The sequence below is a fragment of the Malaclemys terrapin genome, chromosome 1 (assembly GCF_027887155.1).
Source record: "Malaclemys terrapin pileata isolate rMalTer1 chromosome 1, rMalTer1.hap1, whole genome shotgun sequence".
NCBI classification, from domain to species: Eukaryota; Metazoa; Chordata; order Testudines; family Emydidae; genus Malaclemys; species Malaclemys terrapin.
Window position 1 is genome coordinate 247,259,100 of NC_071505.1, and position 21,280 is coordinate 247,280,379.

Sequence of the window (21,280 nt, forward strand, 5' to 3'; positions counted from 1 at the left end):
GCACACTCTTTTTTTAAAAAAAAAATTATCTTTGTTATATTTAATCGTAGGGCAGGAAATATATCCGTATTAGTGGGAAATTCTTGGTAAGAAAGGAGAGCCCCTTAGTGCCACAGCCAATGGGACTTACTGCAGCTCCCTCAAAAATTAAGCAGATAGAGCTGTACTGAATTAATTAGTGCAGAACTAAAGTTAAAAGTGACCTTGAAAATATTTTTACATACTGAGCTCTCTGTTCATGATAACCTCATCTGGAACACACTTGTGTTCCGTGATATAAGCAGACTTGCAATTGCTTTTGGGCGCAATTCAAGGTATTGGGTTTGACCTATCAAGCCCTAAATGTGTCTCTTGGCTACCTGAGAGATTGGTCTCTCCTTGTGTGCTACAGCAGCCTTTGACAGAGCAGCCCAAAGGAGGAATGAAGCCAGTGGCTGGATATGTTCACACTCCTTTGGTCTGAAAAAGCCTGAGTCAACTGGCCTTTGTGGCAGGCTGCCAGGCCTCATTGTTCTCCCAGGCTTGGAAGAAGGAGCTGGGCTAGGGAGGGTGGTGAGTGTGAATCCTGTCAGATTGGATAGGTGAAAAGAACAAAATCTGCTATTGGTTTATTTTTCTAAGATTTGTAAATACAAGTAGCATAGAATGTGAACTTAGATCTTGACAAGTAAATCAAAAACAACTAGATTTCAGTTTATTTGGTTTTACGTATAAGTAACTTTCTTAGTTTACACACTATCTGGATTAGAGTATAAAATGAGAGTTAAGGCCAGTTTGGAGGAGTTGGCATCATAGGCTATGTCTACACTTCAAACTGGAGGAGGGGAGGGTACAATTCCCAGCTCGAGTCAATGTATTCACACTAGTTCTCATCAACCTAGAGTGCTCAAAATAAAATACTGCAGTTTGCAGGTTAGGTGAGTTTCCCCCACTGCATGCCCATCCAAGACTCTGGGCATGCACTCAGAGTGGCTAGCCTGTCCTGCCACTCACTCTGTCATGGCTATGCTGAGAGCTAGCAGGAGTAAGTCTCCTCAAGCTGGAATCACATCTTGAGCTCCAAGTGTAGACACACCCTTAGAGAGTAGTTCTATTTTAATATACTCCCAAGTGGGAGTAGGAGCAGATGCAGATCTGTAAAAATGACACTTTTTCTCAGGAGTAGGCTGGGCTGCATAGACCATTGCAAGCTGGTTGGGCAGTGAATGGAGTAAAATGGTGTCTTAATGTAAAATGTCCTTAAGATGTGGAGGATATGAGGGGTCCATCCCTGCTGATAACCCGTCCAGCAGCTTAAGGATTGAAAGGAGCTTGTGTCTCTACAAAGCCAACTTGAAGCAAATACCCACAAAACCTTAATTAAAAATAAAATCCATGGAACTAACCATATGTGTACACATTCTCACTCTGGGTAATCTACAAAGGAAAAAAAGACCCCTGCGGCAGTGAGGATCAGACCGAGGTCATGGCACTGGGTTTGCAGGGCTCACGCGGTGGGACAAAAAATAGCAGTGTAGATGTTCAGGCTTGAGCTGGAGCCGAGGCTCTGAAACCCAGCTCTGGGAACCCAGGCTCCAGACTGAGTCCAAATATCGACACTGCCATTTTTAGACCCGCAGTGCAAGCCCCAGTAAGTAGCCCCAGGCACTGAGACTTGCTGTTGCAGGGTTGGTTTATTTTAATGTGTAGATGTACCCTTACATTTCCTTTGCTTTTATGCTATATTCCATTCCCACATGCTTCATATGTTTTTGTCTTTTTAAATTGAAAGTTCTTCAGGGTCGATACTGTGTCTTCCTCTGCCTTTGGCAAGTACTTGGTGTGTTTTGGGTCTTAGCACTATCTAAGTGATGATAATGGTCCAGCAGTTACTTGGATACATTAGCTCAGACCCTGTTCTGTGGAGAGCTCCACTGAAGTCAGTTAAGCTCCACATTTGTGCAGTGTCTCTCTAGTGGATCCAATTGCAGGAGCAGACCCAATAATGATGTAAAAACTCAAGTGAAAATTAGGAAAGGGTTAATTACTGGGCCAGAGAGAGCAAGTTCCTAAATACAGATAACTCAAGCGTATTGTTTTTCTTCCATGGTCATAGCCAAAGGATAACATTCTGAAATGTCAATCACATGTTCTTTCCACTTCGTAGACATCTCGCTCCATGTTTACATATTTTAAAGGTTTTTTTCTCCTGTTCATATGGTCTTGATTTTTAAAAAATATTTAATAATGTTCCTGTTTTTTTACTTTCCCCACCCACTTCATCATTAGATTTTCTTGTTGGCATATGTAAATAAAGTGATATTGTTTCACCTCATAACCTGCCCTGTTGGATTTATTTTAGAGATGGACCTGAAGCAAAATCCCGGAGTGGAACTCTGGATCCACCTCCAAGTGTCAGTCAGCGGCTGCAGAAATATTCCCAAGCTTGGGGGTGTGAGATCTGGACACACAGTGAACTTCCCAAAATAGCAAAGCATTAGCATTATTCAGTCTGTGATATAGAGAAGAGATTCAAGTGGCAAAGACAGATCTGAACCTGGATCTGTGCTGTGGTGTCTCCACCATAGGAATGTTTGGAAGCGTTTTTCTGCAATAGTTGAGGTTGTAGTATAGACAGTGCAGTGGTGTTTTCACCACTGCTTTGTCTAGCCCTGCTTAGAGGATGTTATAATGACTTTGTTTTCAAATACATTTGGCAATTTATTCCTGAGATGTACTTATTCCTACTTGAACTTTCATATTTCTGGGCTAACAAAAATGCTTGAAATTCTGTTTTAGGAAATCATTTGTGAATACTAATCTCTATATATCCAAGCAAAAAGGACAGTATGTATTTTAAATAAATACATACATAATACTCTCTACAGTCATTTATACTGCATTATACAAATCGATATTACAAATAATACATTATATGTATTCATATTATTTGTGAGGATGTGTGTGTGTATATACATACATACACACACACACACACACACACATATATATATATTAGGCCTGTCAAGCTATTAAAATTAATTTAGATTAATTGCACTGTTAATAATAGAATACCATTTATTTAAATATTTTTGGATGTTTGCTATGTTTTCAAATATATTTATTTCAATTACAACACAGAATACAAAGTGTATAGTAGTCACTTTATATTTATTTCTGATCACAAATATTTGTGCTGTAAAAATCAAGAGATAGTATTTTTCAAATATTGTAGTGTAATCTTTTTCATGAAGGTTGAACTTACAAGTGTAGAATTATATACAAACCCCCCCCCCCATGTATTCAAAAACAATACAATGTAAAACTTTAAAGCCTACAAGTCCACTCAGTCCTATTTCTTGTTCAGTTAATTGCTGACAAACAAGTTTGTTTACATATGCAGGAGATATTGCTGCCTGCTTCTTGTTCACAATGTCACCTGAAAGTGAGAACAGGCATTTGCATAGCACTGTTGTAGCCGTTGTCGCAAGGTATTTACATGCCCAATGCATTAAAGATTCATATATCCCTTGATGCTTCAACCACTATTCCAGAGGACATGCATCCATGCTGCTGACAGGTTGCAGTGACGCCAGCCCCATGCAGGGAGGGTGTCTCGAATGAGTGGCTCGGGCCAGGCCCGTGCGTGGGGGGAAGGGAGGAGAAGGTTCGGACTAGCCCCACTTGGTGTCTCATTTTCCCCTTTGGGAAATACGGTCACCCTAGCCATATATAGGGTTCAGGAGGTAATTGTCCGGCTCTTTTGGGCAATGGTAAGGCCTCAGCTAGAGTATTGTGTCCAGTTTTGGGTGCCACATTTTTAGAAAGATATGGACAAATTGGAAAGAGTCCAGAGGAGAGTAACAGCAATAATAAAAAATTTACAAAACATATGAGGAAAGGTTAAAAAAGTAGTATGTTTAGTCTTGAGAAAAGAAGATTGAGGAGGAATCTGATAAGTCCTCAACTACGTTAAGAGCTGTCATAAGGAGACTGATGATCAATTATTCTCCATGTTCACTCAGGTAGGATAAGAAGTAATTAACTTTACCTGCAGCAAGGGAGGTTTAGTTTAGATATTAACTATAAGGTTGTTAATAGAATAGGCTAAAGGAGAGTATGGAATCTCTGTCACTAGAAGTTTTTAAGAACAGGCTGGACAAATGTGTGTCAGTGATGGTCTAGGTGTAGTTGGTCCTGCCTCAGCATAGAGGGCTGGACTAGAAGACCTCTTGAGACTTACTTTCTTCAAATATAAATATAAAATTCACCTAATCTGTTCATTGTTCCGACCATCATGGGCCTTTTAGATTAAAAATTCTTTGGGTCAGGAATCTGTCATTGATTTCATCCATCTTATCTATCAAATTATGCCATGTGCATAGCAGCTAGCTGACAGGAGAGGTGCTGTAATAATGTAGATGCAGAGAAGGAGGGCAACTGTGCTTACAATAATTGGAAGAAAATATGAAAAAAGGAGATTTTTGTTTGCTATGGACAAGAAAAACATGTGTTATCAATACATTTAAAGCTATAATGGCTTGGAGGCTGAGGTACACCTGAATGAGCAATGCTTGGCATACCTTGGTGTGGGGTATAGCTGGCTTTTCTCCACCTTTCCATTTCTCTCCCTCAGTCCTAGAAGGCAGCGTGGTGCCTGACATGAATTAGAGCCCTAGAGCAGCTCTAACTTGTTTCATCTGGAGCGGTTCCCATGAGGCTTTTCTGCCAGTCCAGGATTGCCAGAGCACAGCATGCTTTGGTCACACAGCCCCACCACCTCCTCTTAGTTACCCTGGTGCATCCTGGAATATCTACTAAAGTGAAGGATGGGGACAGGGGCAGGAGTGGGTTGTATAGAGCCACTTACGCTGTCTTTAAATCACTCAGGGCTACCTGTGTTTAAGCAAGCTTCCCGGCAGTCTAAAGGGGTGGGAGCAGGGCTGAGGATCTGTCTCATAGTCTTGATTTTATTGTTCTATTAAATTTTGAAATTACAAGTAAAATGAAATGAATTATTGCTTCCTCTTCCCAAGCCCCTGCTTCTGGCATATGTAATTAACAGGTTTATGCCTCCCCCATAGAGGCTCCCACTGCTCAGGGGACCTAGATCGGGCAAATGGTGACTTTTCCTCTTTGTCACATATGGAGCTGTTCAAAACTTGACAGCTAGGAACAAAGTTGTTGTGGACTTCAGAAAACCATCTCTCCCAGTTCTCCTCAGTGACACGCATGGCATTGTTTTTAGGCTCTTAATCCACAGAGATAAAGGCATGGGTGGTGGTCTAGGGAAAGTGTGGCTTCAAACAGTTTCCTGTGAGAGGATTTTAAACCACCAGGGAGAACCAAAATTGTTGGAAGAAATGACAGATCAGTACCTGCTGTGCAAACTTCTGTTCAGTTTCTAATGAGTACCATTCCATTAATGTTTCTCATACTCTTCCATTCCTGCTGCCCCCACCTTCCTCTTCTGTTTGGCTTATTTTATTCCATGACACAGATATTAGTTTACCTAGTGTACTGGTCTACTAGAAAAAGAATAAAACTTGTGAAGTTTGACGTATTTCCTTGTGGATACCTCATCTTGCAAAAAAGATTACCCCCCTGCATAGTCATAGAACATGCAACCTAAAAGGTTTTGTTTTGAGGACACTAATCATTATAGGAGACCATCATCCCTTCCTTTCATACAAGAAAGTTCTTTAGAATTATAGTTAATTACTTAATGACACTTCAATTATTACAACTATCTGCAAGCATAAAAAAAAAAGATTATTTGTATAACAGTAGTACCATGATCATACTGGTAGGTGCTGTACAAACACATGGTAAGCTCTTCAGAGCAAGGACTGTTTAAATGAACAAGATAGATGAAAAAGAAAAGTGAAGTGAGCAGATTAGTGGTTGAGCGAAGAATAAAACCCAGGGCTTCTGAGTCCCAGTCTAGTGCCCTGACTCTAGTGGTCTCTTCTCACCCAGGAGGCAGGATCTCTTTGGAGTTCATTGTCAGTTGGAACAGCTATTGGCATGACAAGGTACACTCATTTGGCCAAAGTTGTTGTACTTGATTTAGGTAATGTACTCTCCTATATTGTAAGCTCTATGGGGACAGGGACTGTTGTGTTATGTTTGTACAGCATCTAGCGCTATAGGATTCGACCCAGTTGTAATATAAGCATTAACTAAGTGGGTGTATATAAGATGATGGGTGTTCACTGTGCTTGTGGGGTTGTATACAATGCATTCATTTTTATTACTTTCTGTCTGTGATGCTGGAATGCACCATGAAGCTGTTTCTAGGGCCTCTCTTTCTCTCACAGTTAATGAAAAATTGTTACTTCACAGCAAACAGACCTTCTTTGTGGAATGCAGTGTAGTTGTAGCCATGTTAGTCCCAGGATATTAGAGAGACTAGGTGGGTGAGGTAATATCTTTTATTGGAACAACTCTGCTAGACATGAAAAGCCATGGATTGAACAGAATTACTGGATTTATCGTTTATTACAAAAATCTTTAATCCACTAATCCCTTCTTTTTGTCCCATGACTACAGAGGAGTTAACGGGACACTTCACCTTGAATGGCCCCTTACAATCTGTACTAACTACTTATGCTAAACAATCTGTTCCATTATGCTGTGCATGGGAGTACTTTTCCCAGACCTGGAGAAGAGCTCTGTGTAGCCCAAAAGCTTGTCTTTCTCACCAAAATAAATTGGTCCAATAAAATTTATTACCTCATCCACCTTGTCTCTTCATTGTGGAAATGATGAGAAGTTTCAAAATTCAGGCTGAAATTTGCACTGTTTATTGCTTCAGAAAGGATTAAGGGGGATATAGATGAGATATGCTATGCACGTCTCCTTGAAGGAGTTGGTCTGTTTTTACGTAAATTGCCTTTTACCTTGCTATGCATTAATCGCAGTGAGGATATACAGTAGACAGGATATCAGCTGATGCTATATACTGAAGCAGAAGGAAATGTAACCTTTTTTAGCATAACATCTTATTTGTTTTTACACACTGTTGAAACTACTCTGGTTTTCCACATTTTAATCTATTTTTTGGAAGTGTACTTGTGTTTATATAAACCTGACAAACTATTATTTATATTTTGAATCCTGCCTTGAGCAAAATTCTTGTGCAAAATGTTGGTTTAGTCTATAAGGAGTCTGTAAGCTTACTCTAAGGAACACTGCTTAGACATAGTGTGATTGAGTCCTTGTTTATCACCAGTGTCAGTATCTCTGGGGTGTAATATGTGTTATATAGTTAACAGGGACTTTTATGAATATTTGCACTGACACTCAATTCTGTTTTGACCAGTTGGGTGTTGGGGAACCTGTCATACTAGCTGTCTTGAAATGGCTCGTCAAAGAGTCAAGAATTCATCTTAACATTCATGGAAAAGATGTCACTGAAAATATAAACCACATGTGAAAGAATAGCTGCATTGGAATATTTACTCCACTATATTTTGAATTCCAGAGAAAGTCTGGTTCAGGAAAGAATATCCTTATCCATGTGGTGAATGCTGTTCCTAATGATTTCACTCAGAGGCCTTGGCTACACTTGGGGCTTCACAGCACTGTGCGCTGTGAAGCGCGAGTGTAGTCGCTGTATGTACTCTCCGAGGGGAGTGTGCAGCACTGGGGCACTGATTACACTGGTGCTTTACAGTGCTGTACTCGCTGCGCTCGGGGGGGGGGGGGGGGCGTTTTCACACCCCTGAGCGCAGCAAGTTGCAGCGCTGTACAGCACCAGTGTAGCCAAGGCCAAAGTTCTGACAGAACATTATGCTGAGCTCTTACTATACACTTCTGGTAACAGAATGCATGAAAAGAAAATGTAGTTAGGCTCCAATTTTTAGAGGTGCTGAGCTGAATGCAATGGGAGCTCCAAGTGCTCAGCACCTCTGAAAATTGGGCCTTTATCTTCTCAAGGCCCATGACGGGCCATCATTAAATTTGAGTCTCTTCATTGTGCAAATGCACTAAAACTGTTTACTATGCACATAGGAGCTAGCCTGTGTGCCGAACTCTTATTGAGATCAATGTAGTCTCCACACATGAAGCAGCTCTAGGATAATCTGCCAAAATCGTAACTGGGGATCATCTAGAGAGACTGTGTAGTAATTATTTAGCTGTTGTTTACACTCTAGCAATTGTAATAATCTCTGGGGATCTTGAAAATACACCAATGCATCTGCTGATTTTAGTTACGCAGGTGTAAATCTGGCATAATTCCACTGACTTCAGCTGATTTATTTCAGATTTACACCTGCGTAAATGAGATTAGGGAATGTGTGACAGGATGAAACAGCCAGGAAAGGATTAGGAGCTGCCTGCCTGCCACATGACACAGCAGGGGATTGAAGAGGGACTGTCCTCTTTCCAGGGTTGAGAGGCAAGGTGGAAAGTTGCTGGGGAATGCAGCCTGCTTTGGTCAAGGGAATTGCTTTGTTTTGTGTCACATTGTGATTTTTGTGTGTTTGAATAAATTGTGCCTGAGGCAAGGGCCAGCAATGGATTTGGGTGTAGCAGTGGTTCTTGCCAGGGACTGTGAGAGAGTCCACAAGCTTACAGCATGGCTCTCATTTTTGCTGCCTACTTTTGTCTGTCCCAATCCTCCAAATCCTCAACTGTGGGCTCCTACTCCATGATGAGTCTATGAGGTAAATTTTGGACTGGAACACCGTGACCTTGTAAGTACAATAATCAATAAAAACAATGTATGTAGCAACTGTCACTATCAGCACTTTATAAATCACAGGCCTCACTGGAAGTTTTGGGTACTCAAACAGGGCAGGATCAAGGTAGAAGACATCATTTCATCAACCACCGTACTACAGGCTTTGTAATGAAACACTACATCTGTTTAACAGTGCTAAAAGCATCCTCGGGTATGTCTACACAGCAATTTAAGCCTACGTTTGAGCCTGGGCTCAGGGCATCACCCCCTTTCATCCATACTACAATTGTGCTAACCTAGGGCTCAGACCCAGAGTCCCAGGACCCTTCAGGCCTGGAGGGTGCGAACCCATGTTAAGTCAACACCTAGAGTCCAGTCCTGTTGGTTTTCTGTTTACATGTGGCCCCAGGTTGACTCTGGTCCTGGGAGTCCTCCAAGCGAATCCCACAATTCCTGGCGGCAGAGTAGCAGTGCTGCAGGCAGGCAGCCAGTGCAGTGGGCTGGAAGTGCCATTACTGCCTGGCTGAGCATACTCTCCCTTCCAGCTACTCCCGTGGTGATGGCAGCAGCTCTGGCTCCTCCTCACTGCTGCCCGGAGCTTGCCAAAGTTGCAAAACACGAGGCAATTCCTGACTGCTGGGATGCTGGGGCATCATCCCTCCGAGGGCCGGGTTGAGCTAAGAGCTTTGCTGCTCCCACTTCCTGCAGGGCAGCGTTTGGTCCCTGCTCCAATCTCTGGCCCTTGCTCCCAAGCTTCCCCTGCCCTCCCTGGATCTGCGTGTGCATCCACTGTCAGGGCAGTGAGTGGGAGCCAGCCCAAGAACTTCCCCCACAGCCTCCTGGGGTCAGGGCTGGCTCTAGGTTTTTTGCCACCCAGGCAAAAAAATGTTTGGCTGCCCCCCACCCCAGCCCTGGTCTACCACCCGCAGCCCTCTGCCGCCCCGGCTCTGGGCCTCCCTCCACCCACACCCCCTGATGCCCCAACTCTGGGCTCACCCTTTCCCCTCCCACCAGTACCTCCCCCACCCACACACCCCCTGCCACCCCAGCCCTGGGCCATCCCCCGCCAACTGAACCCTCCTTCCGCCACAGCCCTGGGTCACTGGTAACTCACTCCCAGGGTGGGTCATTCAGCAGGAATTTTAGATGTGCACAGAACACAGACAGGATTGGTTCCCATATGGTTACAGAACTCTAGTAAAGTGGAACAATTTTCAGCTTGTGTGACTGGAGGATATCTGGATGCATATTATAAGACTGTCCTCCATAAATGAGGAAAAGTTGAGATGCCTTTATTATTCTTTTGTTCCACTCTTTGTTTCTATGGGGAATTTGCCAATGCAATGTCACTGTCTTCCTTTTAAACAAATAAAACTAAAAAAAAAAAAAAAAAAAAAAGGCAATGGCTGTTGAAAATAGCAATTCCAGTCCTAATATCCACTCCTGAATTTTGAGGTGTTCAAATCTGGAAGGCAGGTGCTAGATTCCCTTTCTGAATATTAGCTAAGTCTGGAAAGAAAAAGTCAATTTCTGCTTCCATGGCTCAAAAGTGGAAATCCTCCTATGTGCCGGGTACTGTATCTAAAGCTGCCCTGGTCCAGAGCCTCCCCTCCCTTACTTTTCATTTTAAATTCTAGTGGGATTAGGGTGACCAGATCACAGAGGCGAAATATTGGGATGCGGGAGGTGGGGGGAGGGAGGGAGAAGGGGGCGGAGCCAAAAAATAAAAAAGCTGGCGGGGAGAAAAAAAAAAAGCACGAACAAGCAGGAAGCGCCTAGGCTGGTGCTGGCCACACGCAGATGTAAACGGCCCCCGGGTCCCGGGACGCAACAACCCCCGACCAGAGCCTGAAGACTGACACCCCAAGGCCGCGGAGATGGGCACGGACAGGGGGAGCGCCCCCGCCAAGTCCCTGTGCAGAGACCGGCCTGGGCTGGCCGTGGGCGCGCCAGCGTGGGGGCAGCCCCTTCCTGGCGGGCTCCAGCTCCCCGCGGGCCCGGGAGTGCGAAGCTGTAGCGACCTTCACACCACTGGGCTACTCCCCGCTGGAGAAGCGGGACCTTGCCGCGGCCCCCAGGCCGGGACTCGCCCAAGCATCACGGGACGGGATCTCCTCACCTAGGGTCGCACACCCAGCCAGGCACGCATTACTCCCCCCGCCCTGCTCCCTGGAGTCAGACAGACTCACAGATTCTAATTATCCCCAGCACCGCGGCGGAGCCACAGCCCGGCTGGCCCTTCCAGCCGCTCCTCCGCCTCTCCCTCGCCGCATGTCAGGCAGAGGCATGCGCCTGGCACCCGGCGCCAACTACACCCCTCCGGGGCCGGGGCGCACGTGGCGGAGGTGAAGCCCCGAGGAACCAGAGTCCCCACGCAGGCAGCTGCTGCCCCTCCACCCCCACCCATGGGTGCATAGGGAGCCGGTTCCCCATGCCGGACCCGGGTCTGCCCCCTGCAGGTACCGCCCTGCCCTCCTGCCTGCGCTCGGGCCAGGGCCAGGGCCAGGCCAGACTCACCCCGCTGTCCCCGGGCCTCCTTCCTCCAGCGCTTGCCTGGGAGGGAGAAGGAATGTGGCGTGCTTCGGAAAGAGGCGGGGATTTGGGGAGGGATCCAATGGGGCAGTGAGGGGGTGGGGCCAGGGTGGGGATTTGGGGAGCTATCCAATGGGGGAAGGAGGGGGCAGAGTTGGGGTGAGGGAGGGGTCACGAGCCGGAGCGGAGGGCAAAAATTGCTTATTTGTCCAGTGTCCCGAGCAATGTTTGGTCGGGACGCAGGACAAACGAGCAAATATCGGGACAGTCCCGATAAAATCAGGACGTCTGGTCACCCTAAGTGAGATCCACATACCTCCCTTGCTAGGCTTCAGATAGAGAGGGGCACTGTCCATTTAGTCCACCCAATTCTTTCTTTGGGAGCTGCAAGGTGAGGTCACACCAGTATCCCTAATCCAGGCTGGGGATGTCTTCTGAAGGTGATATCTGGGGCAAAGCCTTCTACTCCTTGGGCATACTTGTTCGCCGTTCACAGTGCCACCCCGTTCTAGCAGTGAGCTCTCCATTCATAGCAAGCTGCAGCATGAGGTTTCGGCTACCATAGTCCCTCCCCCTCCCTTTCCTGTTGATAGTGGCCAAGGGAATGCTGGGAAATGTAGTTCTTTCCCTGCTCCAGGGCTGGCTCTATAGGCAGGGAGCTAACCAAGGAACTACAGCTCCCAGAGCCCCCTGTTGGTTCTCAGCTCCCATGCTGGCTCCCTGCCAGCTGCTGCCCCTGCAAATGGGCTGCCCCAAGCACCTGCTTGCTTTGCTGGTGCCTAGAGCCGCCCCTGCCTGGGGTGCAGCAGAGGCAGGGCTAAGGGATCCCTGGCGGGTGCTGGAGCACCCTGTACCCCAAGCCCTGAGGATGCATTTCACCACTCTGCAGTCGGTAGCAGCCAGGCTGGGATGTGTTTTTTTCCTTGATACCTTAATTTTATGTAGGGTTACCATCCGTCCGGGTTTCCCCGAACATGTCCGGCTTTTTCAGTGTTAAATGGCCGTCCGGGGAGAGATTTCTAATCAAGTAGAAATGTCCGGGATTTCCCCCTTCCCCTCCTGCGGGGTGCGGCGCGGCTGATTGGACGCCTGGCCTGATTGAAAGCCGCTCGCAGCCACTAGGGCCTCTAGCAGCCAGAGCCCCTCCCCCTCTCCCGCTCCCTCCTCCCCCACAGAGCAGCGGCAGTGTTTGATTCCACGTGGAGCCTGTATTTCTCCCTCTGCCGGGTGAGCGGGGGGGAGCAGGGCAGGCGGGGGTGGGGGGTGTAGAGGCTGCAGGGGCAGGGTAGGAGGGGGCGCAGAGGCTGCAGGGTGAGTGGGGAGCAGGGGGCGCAGAGGCTGCAGGGCGAGTGGGGAGCAGGGGGCGCAGAGGCTGCAGGGGCGGGGGGGTGCAGAGGCTGCAGGGCGAGGAGGAGCAGGGCAGGCAGGGGGTGCAGAGGCTGTAGGGCAAGTGAGGAGCAGGGGGTGCAGAGGCTACAGGGGCAGGGCAGGCAGGGGCGCAGAGGCTGCAGGGCGAGTGGGGAGCAGGGGGCACAGAGGCTGCAGGGGCAGGGCAGGCAGGGGGCGTAGAGGCTGCAGGGGTGGGGGGGTGCAGAGGCTGCAGGGTGAGGACGAACAGGGCAGGCAAGGGCATAGAGGCTGCAGGGAGCAGGGAAGCACTTAGCAACCCCCAACCAAGATCAGAGTGGGAGGGAGGAGGGGGAATGTGGGGTGCTCAGAGGAGGGGGCAGAGTTGGGGCAGGGACTTTGGGGAAGGGGTTGGAATGGGGGCGGGGAAGGGGTGGGTTTGGGGTGGGGGCGGAGAAGGGGCGGGACCAGGGCCTCGTGGAGTGTCCTCTTTTTTAAATGTTTGAATATGGTAACCCTATTTTATGTCAAACTTCAAAACAAACCGATAAAACCAAACACACCTTCATTTAACAGCCCATTTGAAAAATTAAGAATTGCAAAGTTTCATTTTAGTAGTTTGATAGCCCTGGAGACTGATGTCCTAAGTATCCTCAGAACAGATGCACATGGGCATTTTCCTGCCAGTATGACTCAGCCTCAAGGTGGAGAGCCTAACTCTCAGATTAGATGGTAATTCAGTATAAAGCCATCTCAAACTGTACTCATTCTACTGAGACAGCCACTAAAGGAGCTAACTATGCAGTTTGTGTACTCATGTGCTCCTTATGGCACCTGAGTCCCATCAATAGCACCGCTACAGTTAGGAAACAGATGGGCTGTAGAGTTTTCCCACAGCGCACCACATTCTTAGAACTAGAGTGTCGACATTTAAGGTGGGGGAGGCACTAGACAATGTGGGATAGGGTTACTTTGACTCAGGTCGGTGCACTGCAGTGTGGATGTCAGAACCCTAAGTTTGAGCACAGGTCAGAAAATGCTTAACCTCGGGTTAAAATGCAGTTTAGACACTCAAGCCCAGACATGAATCAGCTGACTCAAATCCCACTAGTCCTAGGCTTACATTGCTGTTTAGACATAGCCCAAGATACCATTTGACCCTTTTCTCTGTTTAAGGATAGAGCTGATTGGGCTCAGTTGAGAGTTCCTGTTCAGTGATTACTAGAGCTGAAGTCACTGATGAGCAGGTGTAGTGGGCTAAGCCTTGGAGCTGGTGTGGAGACAGTAGTGGAGTGAAAAACAACAGAGGGACAGCAGCCCAGAGGTGCCCTTCTACCCAGCGAAATTACTAAAAGCTGAAATCACTAAGTGTTGGGCTAAGAAGGGGAACCTCAGAACGCAACATCACAGAAGGAGCAGTGAGTGACAAGCAGTAGCAGAACTAATGGTGGCAGTGAGCAGCAAATGTAACTGGCAGTAAAAAATGAACAGCAGCAGAAATAACAATGGCAGCAGCACTGAGCCAGTTGCAGAGGTGGTGGCTGGCAGCAGCGGAGGCATTGCTCAATGCCCCCCAGCTTTCTGGGTGGGGAGGTGGACCCATGTGAATGCACCTCTGAACCCTGGGGCTTTCCTGATTAAGGACAACCAACTGTGACTGAGGTGCAGCGGAGGGAAAGGGAAATGGTATGTTAAAGGGATATTCCTTCATTGGACTATCATGCAGGAAGGTGGGAAACTGAGGCAAAGGACACTGCCCAATGTACTGTGGGGTGGGTGTTTGTTTATGGCTACATGTTTTTGAATCATGGTTGTGATGTTTCCCCAAATTAATGCTAGGTTCCCTTTCCCTTTTAATAAATGTGTTTTTTTTCCCTTTTGTTATACACAGACTCAGTGCTTGCAAGAGTGGAAGCATTGCCTCCTAGAGGCTCCAGGGGAGATGTTTAATTTTTTCCCAGATTTTTAAGTGGGGGCATGAGCTGGTTTGGTTTTGTATTGTTAAGAGGAGCCCCTAGATATTGACCCCAGCCCTTGTTGCTGCTAGCTCCACCTGACAGAAGGGTTACAGAGATGTTAATAACTAGCACCAGGAGACAGACTCTGTCGCTTCTGTCCAGTCTCTTGTCCTGAACATGGCTTATCCTTTTACAGGAATGGTAATTATTCTTCCAACATGTGATTGAGGGGAGGAGGGATAGGGCTTAAAAGGGAAAATGAACAATCTTAAACAACAGCATTAATGGGTCTGATTTTGCTATATTTAAATGCCAAATGGCTGAATTGCTTTCTACTGTATAATAAACAATTGAAATGCCATAGAAAAATGCAAATACAATCATCTGCAAACCTTGCCTTTTCACAAAAGTATTTTAAAAAGACTTGTGCTCAATCATAAGTTGCCTCCAGTATTCACAGAGCACAGCTCAGGTTGGGAGCAGCAAAGAAGCCATTTTCAGCTTCCTGATTCTGGGGTGAGTGAAGGGGCTATTAAACACCTGGTTAAACTATGGCCTGGTAGCCTGGATGCCCCAGGTTCTATCAGTCAGCCAAGGTTTGCTAGAACATAGCAGTACTCCAGCCACAACCCTTTACAAGCTCCTGAAAACATGGGGTGATCTAGTTGCCAATTCTATGAAGCCAGCCGGGGACTCCCTTGTGCCAGGGGAATCCCAGCTGTGGAGATCCACTATCTCTAGTAATTGAATGACAGTGGAATATTAATTGTTGTTTGCAGTGTTGTTGTAGCAGTGTTCGTCACAGGATATTAGAGGGACAAGGTGGGTGAGGTAATATCTTTTACTGGACCAACTTCTGAAAGAGGGGAGCTTTTGAGCAATTGTGGAGCTCAAAAGCTTGTCTCTTTCCCCAACAGAAGTTGGTCCAGTAAAAGATATTACCTCACCCACCTTTTCTCTCTCAATGGAACATTGTATATTCTAAATAGTCAGCAACCTTTTTTAGGTTTCTCTTTAGCTTTCATGATCCAATCTTACTTGTTACATTGTCATATTTTACTAACCTTCTCCCCTTTTTTTGAAGTCTCTGCCACCAGCTATCCTTATTTTCTCCTTTTAGGGCTCTTTCTTCTACGTTTCTCTTCCTTCTAAGGGCTGGTCTACACTGGGGGGGGGAGGGGGGAAGAGATCGATCTAAGATACACAATTTCAGCTATGTGAATAATGTAGCTGAAGTCGAAGTATCTTAGATTGACTTACCTGGGGTCCACATGGCGCAGGATCGACGGCCACTGCTCCCCCGTTGACTCCGCTACCGCTGCTCGCTCTGGTGGAGTTCCAGAGTCGACGGGCAGCGCGTTCGGGGATTGATATATCGCGTCTTAACGAGACGTGATATATCGATCCCCGATAAATCGATCGCTACCTGCCAATATGACGGGTAGTGAAGACGTACCCTTAGACACTAATGCCTTCTATCCTCAACAGCGTATCTACATATCACTACCACTGCTCAATGGGCCTTTAAAAATAGCACAAAGGAATCCTGGCAACTGCCTGTCTTCAGACTTCAGCACTAATTATGGTGGGGACAAATGTTCTCAGTGGAAAACTCACAGTGGCTATTATGGTACTGAACTGCAAATTAGTTGAATAAAGTGTCAGGTAATATTTGGCTAAATCAAATAGGCAACTGTCAATTTACATGCTAAATTCTGATTTTCAGCTCACAGCAAGAATTAATGGTGGCGGCTGTAATATAATGAGTCGTAATGTAATTGTCTTGTCTCTGAGCCAGAGGCAACACATGGGAGGGCATGCGGGGTCACGTGTTTTCCCACCTCTCCCGCCCCCCCCCCCCCCTCCGATTTGCTGCTTGGCTTGTACTAAGCATGCTGACATGGACTGAAGCCATAAAACTGCTGAAACTGGCTGCCCTCACTCTGTCCTACCAATATTGGCAGGTATGGGTCATCTCTGAGCATTCAGAACTCACCTAGCCTAACCCAAATTCTCATTTTCTTTCCTACGTCTGTGGCTCTGCCTAGATTTTGATGTTTCAACTTCCTGAACCTTAACTGAACTCCACAAAGTCATCTATCAATTCTGGATGGTACCATTATCACTGCTGCACAACCCTGTCATGACTCTAGAGATGGGATGATCCAAGTGGAAACAGTGCTAAAGAACATACCTCTGCATCAACAAAATATGTTTCTACTGCTCCATGGGAATGAATTTTTGAGACTTAAAATATTGTTTATGGTTTTCCATTCTTGATTTTGGTGAATTTGGTGAATTCAACTCAGTATTTACAGCATTTACCCACATAAGTAACAATCCTGAGAGCCACTGAGTCTGATGGTTGTTCTGTGGACTCTGTGAACTGATGTAATGGGCTCAGTCTAATTCCCCATGGGCAGTTGTCCAAATTACAAAAAATAACAGCACAACTGGTGCTATTATTATTGAGAAGGTTGTGGCAAAGCAACTCTGGCAATAAGTGGAGTCCTCACATTTTCTTGACACCTTTCAATCTGGTTTTGGGCCTACTTATGGCACAGATGATATTTTTGTTGGGTGAAAGTTGAACATTGTGCTGATGCTAATTGTTTTAGACCATTCTTATTATCATTATTGTGTTTTTTTTTTTTTTTTTTTTTTAATTATTTTCTCTGGAGTCTGGACTGTGACACTACCTTGACCAAGAAATTTGGACCTTGACAAAAAATAATTGACTACCCCTGGCCTAGATACTACTTTGTCTGCTTCAGTACAGGGGACTAGACTAGGTCACCTATCGAGGTCCCTTCTAGTTCTACATTTCTATGATACGTGATTGATGAGGTTTTTCTATCACAAAGAAAGAGCAACTACGAATGCCATTGGAGGACCTCACAATGCTTTACAAGCACTAATTAATTAAGGTGTACAACAGTCATTTGAGTGACAGAGATGGGTATTATTACCATTTTACGATAGGGGGCAGAGGTGGTTTGTCCAGCATCATTCTGTGAATCAGTGACCGGGAGGAACAGAATGCTGGTTTCATGACTCTCAGCTCTGTGCTGAGCACTCTGTGTCCTGCAAAAGCTGTATTCACACCATATGTTGTGATCAAATGCATGCATAATATCTACCCGTTATCCTGTTCGTGAATCAAAGCAAGATGCTCAGGAAATGTTAACGTGTCTCCGGCACAAATATGATGTTGATGGAGCTAAATAGTTTCTTCTCCTCTGAGAAAAGTTGTAGCAAAGCTATTAAAAAGTTGCCTCAAATCTTCTTTCAGGAATAGTTTGCTGATGAAAGTGTTGGCTTAATTTTTATCTGAGAAGAGAATAAATGTTTGAGTTGAACTGTAGTACAAATGTCCAATTTTTTTACTACAATGAAGGAAAGGATGCTTTTGATAACTCTTTTGACTTTTGTGTTTGAGTCCATTATGTACTAGTTAATTAGATATTGTTGATGAGATTGGTAAACTGAATTCCTAAAACGCACTCATAATTACTGCTATCATGCATGAAATAACCAGAATTGGCCATTTGTATAACTGTCTCCCTAAACTGTTTGAAAATCTACTTCCTAAGAAATAGATGATAAACCAATAAAGATAATAAACTTTAAAACCATGAGTCTTGAAGTAGAAATACAAGCTCATCCTTTGTTTGAACATATGCATTATAGCAACTATGTCTTTTGAAAATTTCCACACAAGACAGATGATGGAATAAAATGGACAGAAAAGCAACCAAGTAATTCACATGCATGTAACTTAATCAAATGGCTCCATCTTTGTTTGAACCATCTACAATAACATTGCCCATTGTCATGGGACGCTTCTTTAAAAGAATCTTATATTATTCCTTGGCGAATTCTGCACCAAAAAAATAAAAATTCTGCACACAATATTTTAAAATTCTACATATTTTATTTGTCAAAATAACACTATATAATCATGCCAGTTTCAATTATTTTGATAATTTATTTCAAAATACCTGTCAGCAACTATGTCTGTAACAATACAGACACACACACAAATTCCCCCAGTTCCTGTTTCTCTGTCTCCCCCCCCCCCCCCCACCGCCCCGAGCCTAGCTCGGGTGGGGTGTCAGACACTCACACCCCCTCCCCCCTCAGAGACCAGCCACAGGGGCACCCCAGCCCAGACAGCCGCACCCCACCCAGAGCCCAGCTGTGGGGCCCCCCTCCCATCCCAGACACTCACACCCCTCACCCCCAGAGCCCAGGGATCTAAAGGGAGAAAAAGCCTGATGCTGGATCTCGGGCTTGTGTGGAGATTCCTATGTACTGCCACCTCCTTCCTTCAGGATGTGCCAGGAACTGCAGCTGCCAGGAATTCTCTAGCTCCCTTCCCCATAGCAGTGTCTTCTACAGCAGTGCTTCTCAAAGTCGGGCTGCTGCTTGTTCAGGGAAAGCCCGTGGCGGGCTGGGTCGGTTTGTTTACCTGCCACTTCCGCAGGTTCAGCCGATCGTGGCTCCCACTAGCCGCAGTTCGCTACTCCAGGCCAAAGGGGGCTACAGGAAGGGCGGCCCGCTGGCCAGCACATCCCTCGGCCCGCGCTGCTTCCCGCAGCCCCCATTGGCCTGGGATGGCGAACTGCGGCCAGTGGGAGCCGCGATTGGCTGAACCTGCGGACGCGGCAGGTAAACAAACTGGCCCGGACCGCCCGGGGCTTTCCCTGAACAAGTGGCGGACTGGCTTTGAGAAGCACTGTTCTACAGTATATGTGAGCTTGGCTCTGCCAGGTCCAGCAGGCTCTGCAGCCCATATATCGGGTGTGGGGGGGAGAAAGTTGGCACTGGACATTTAATTCTGCACAAATTCTGCATTGCACAGTAGCCCAGATTTTCCCCAGGAGTAATATTATATACTTAAAAAATCTTACACAACTTTTTTATTGGTATAAATATATTTTTGAAAAACATCAGAGTTGGGGTATTTAGTAAGTTACCACCAATGGTTTAAAGTGCATTTTCAGAGAGAACAAGACTGCAAGTTATCTTTTCATAGGGCAAGGGGAACCTCCCTTCCTTTCACACCAGTTACTCTTGAAGACTAAATTGTCTTTCTGCTTCCTCCCTTTTAGATTTCATTTTTAAAGCTGCCGAAAGTTAAGATAAACAGGAGCTGTCACACTAAAATATGACCCATTGATATTGCAGTGCTTCATTTTCTACTCTTGGGCCTATTTGTGCTGCCAAGGTTTGTTGATGTCTTAAAATATAAACAGCTGGGTATTGCTTCTTAATTAGAATTGATTTGCTCTAAGCAGAGTTGCTTCCCAGACTTACACTTTAGCCATGTTTCAGAGTAACAGCCGTGTTAGTCTGTATCCGCAAAAAGAAGAACAGGAGTACTTGTGGCACCTTAGAGACTAACAAATTTATTAGAGCATAAGCTTTCGTGGACTACAGCCCACTTCTTCGGATGCATATAGAATGGAACATATAATGAGGAGATATATATACACACATACAGAGAGCATAAACAGGTGGGAGTTGTCTTACTAACTCTGAGAGGCCAATTAATTAAGAGAAAAAAAAAAAAAAAAAAAAAAACTTTTGAAGTGATAATCAAGCTAGCCGAGTACAGACAGTGTGATAAGAAGTGTGAGAGTACTTACAAGGGGAGATAGTCAACGTTTGTAATGGCTCAGCCATTCCCAGTCCTTATTCAAACCGGAGTTGATTGTGTCTAGTTTGCATATCAATTCTAGCTCTGCAGTCTCTCTTTGGAGTCTGTTTTTGAAGTTTTTCTGTTGTAATATAGCCACCCGCAGGTCTGTCACTGAATGACCAGACAGGTTAAAGTGTTCTCCCACTGGTTTTTGAGTATTTTGATTCCTGATGTCAGATTTGTGTCCATTAATTCTTTTGCGTAGAGACTGTCCGGTTTGGCCAATGTACATGGCAGAGGGGCATTGCTGGCACATGATGGCATAGATCACATTGGTAGATGTGCAGGTGAACGAGCCCCTGATGGTATGGCTGATGTGATTAGGTCCTATGATGATGTCACTTGAATAGATATGTGGACAGAGTTGGCATCGGGGTTTGTTACAAGGATAGGTTCCTGGGTTAGTGGTTTTGTTCAGTGATGTGTGGTTGCTGGTGAGTATTTGCTTTAGGTTGGGGGGTTGTCTGTAAGCGAGGACAGGTCTGTCTCCCAAGATCTGTGAGAGTAAAGGATCATCTTTCAGGATAGGTTGTAGATCTCTGATGATGCGCTGGAGAGGTTTTAGTTGGGGGCTGAAGGTGACAGCTAGTGGTGTTCTGTTATTTTCTTTGTTGGGCCTGTCTTGTAGGAGGTGACTTCTGGGTACTCGTCTGGCTCTGTCAATCTGTTTTTTCACTTCAGCAGGTGGGTATTGTAGTTTTAAGAATGCTTGATAGAGATCTTGTAGGTGCTTGTCTCTATCCGAGGGATTGGAGCAAATGCGGTTATATCTTAGAGCTTGGCTGTAGACAATGGATCGTGTGGTGTGTCCTGGATGGAAGCTGGAGGCATGTAGGTAAGTGTAGCGGTCAGTAGGTTTCCGGTATAGGGTGGTATTGATGTGACCATCGCTTATTAGCACAGTAGTGTCCAGGAAATGGACCGCTTGTGTGGATTGATCTAGGCTGAGGTTGATGGTGGGATGGAAATTATTGAAATCATGGTGAAATTCCTCAAGGGCTTCTTTTCCATGGATCCAGATGATGAAGATGTCATCAATGTAGCGCAAGTAGAGTAGGGGCGTTAGGGGAC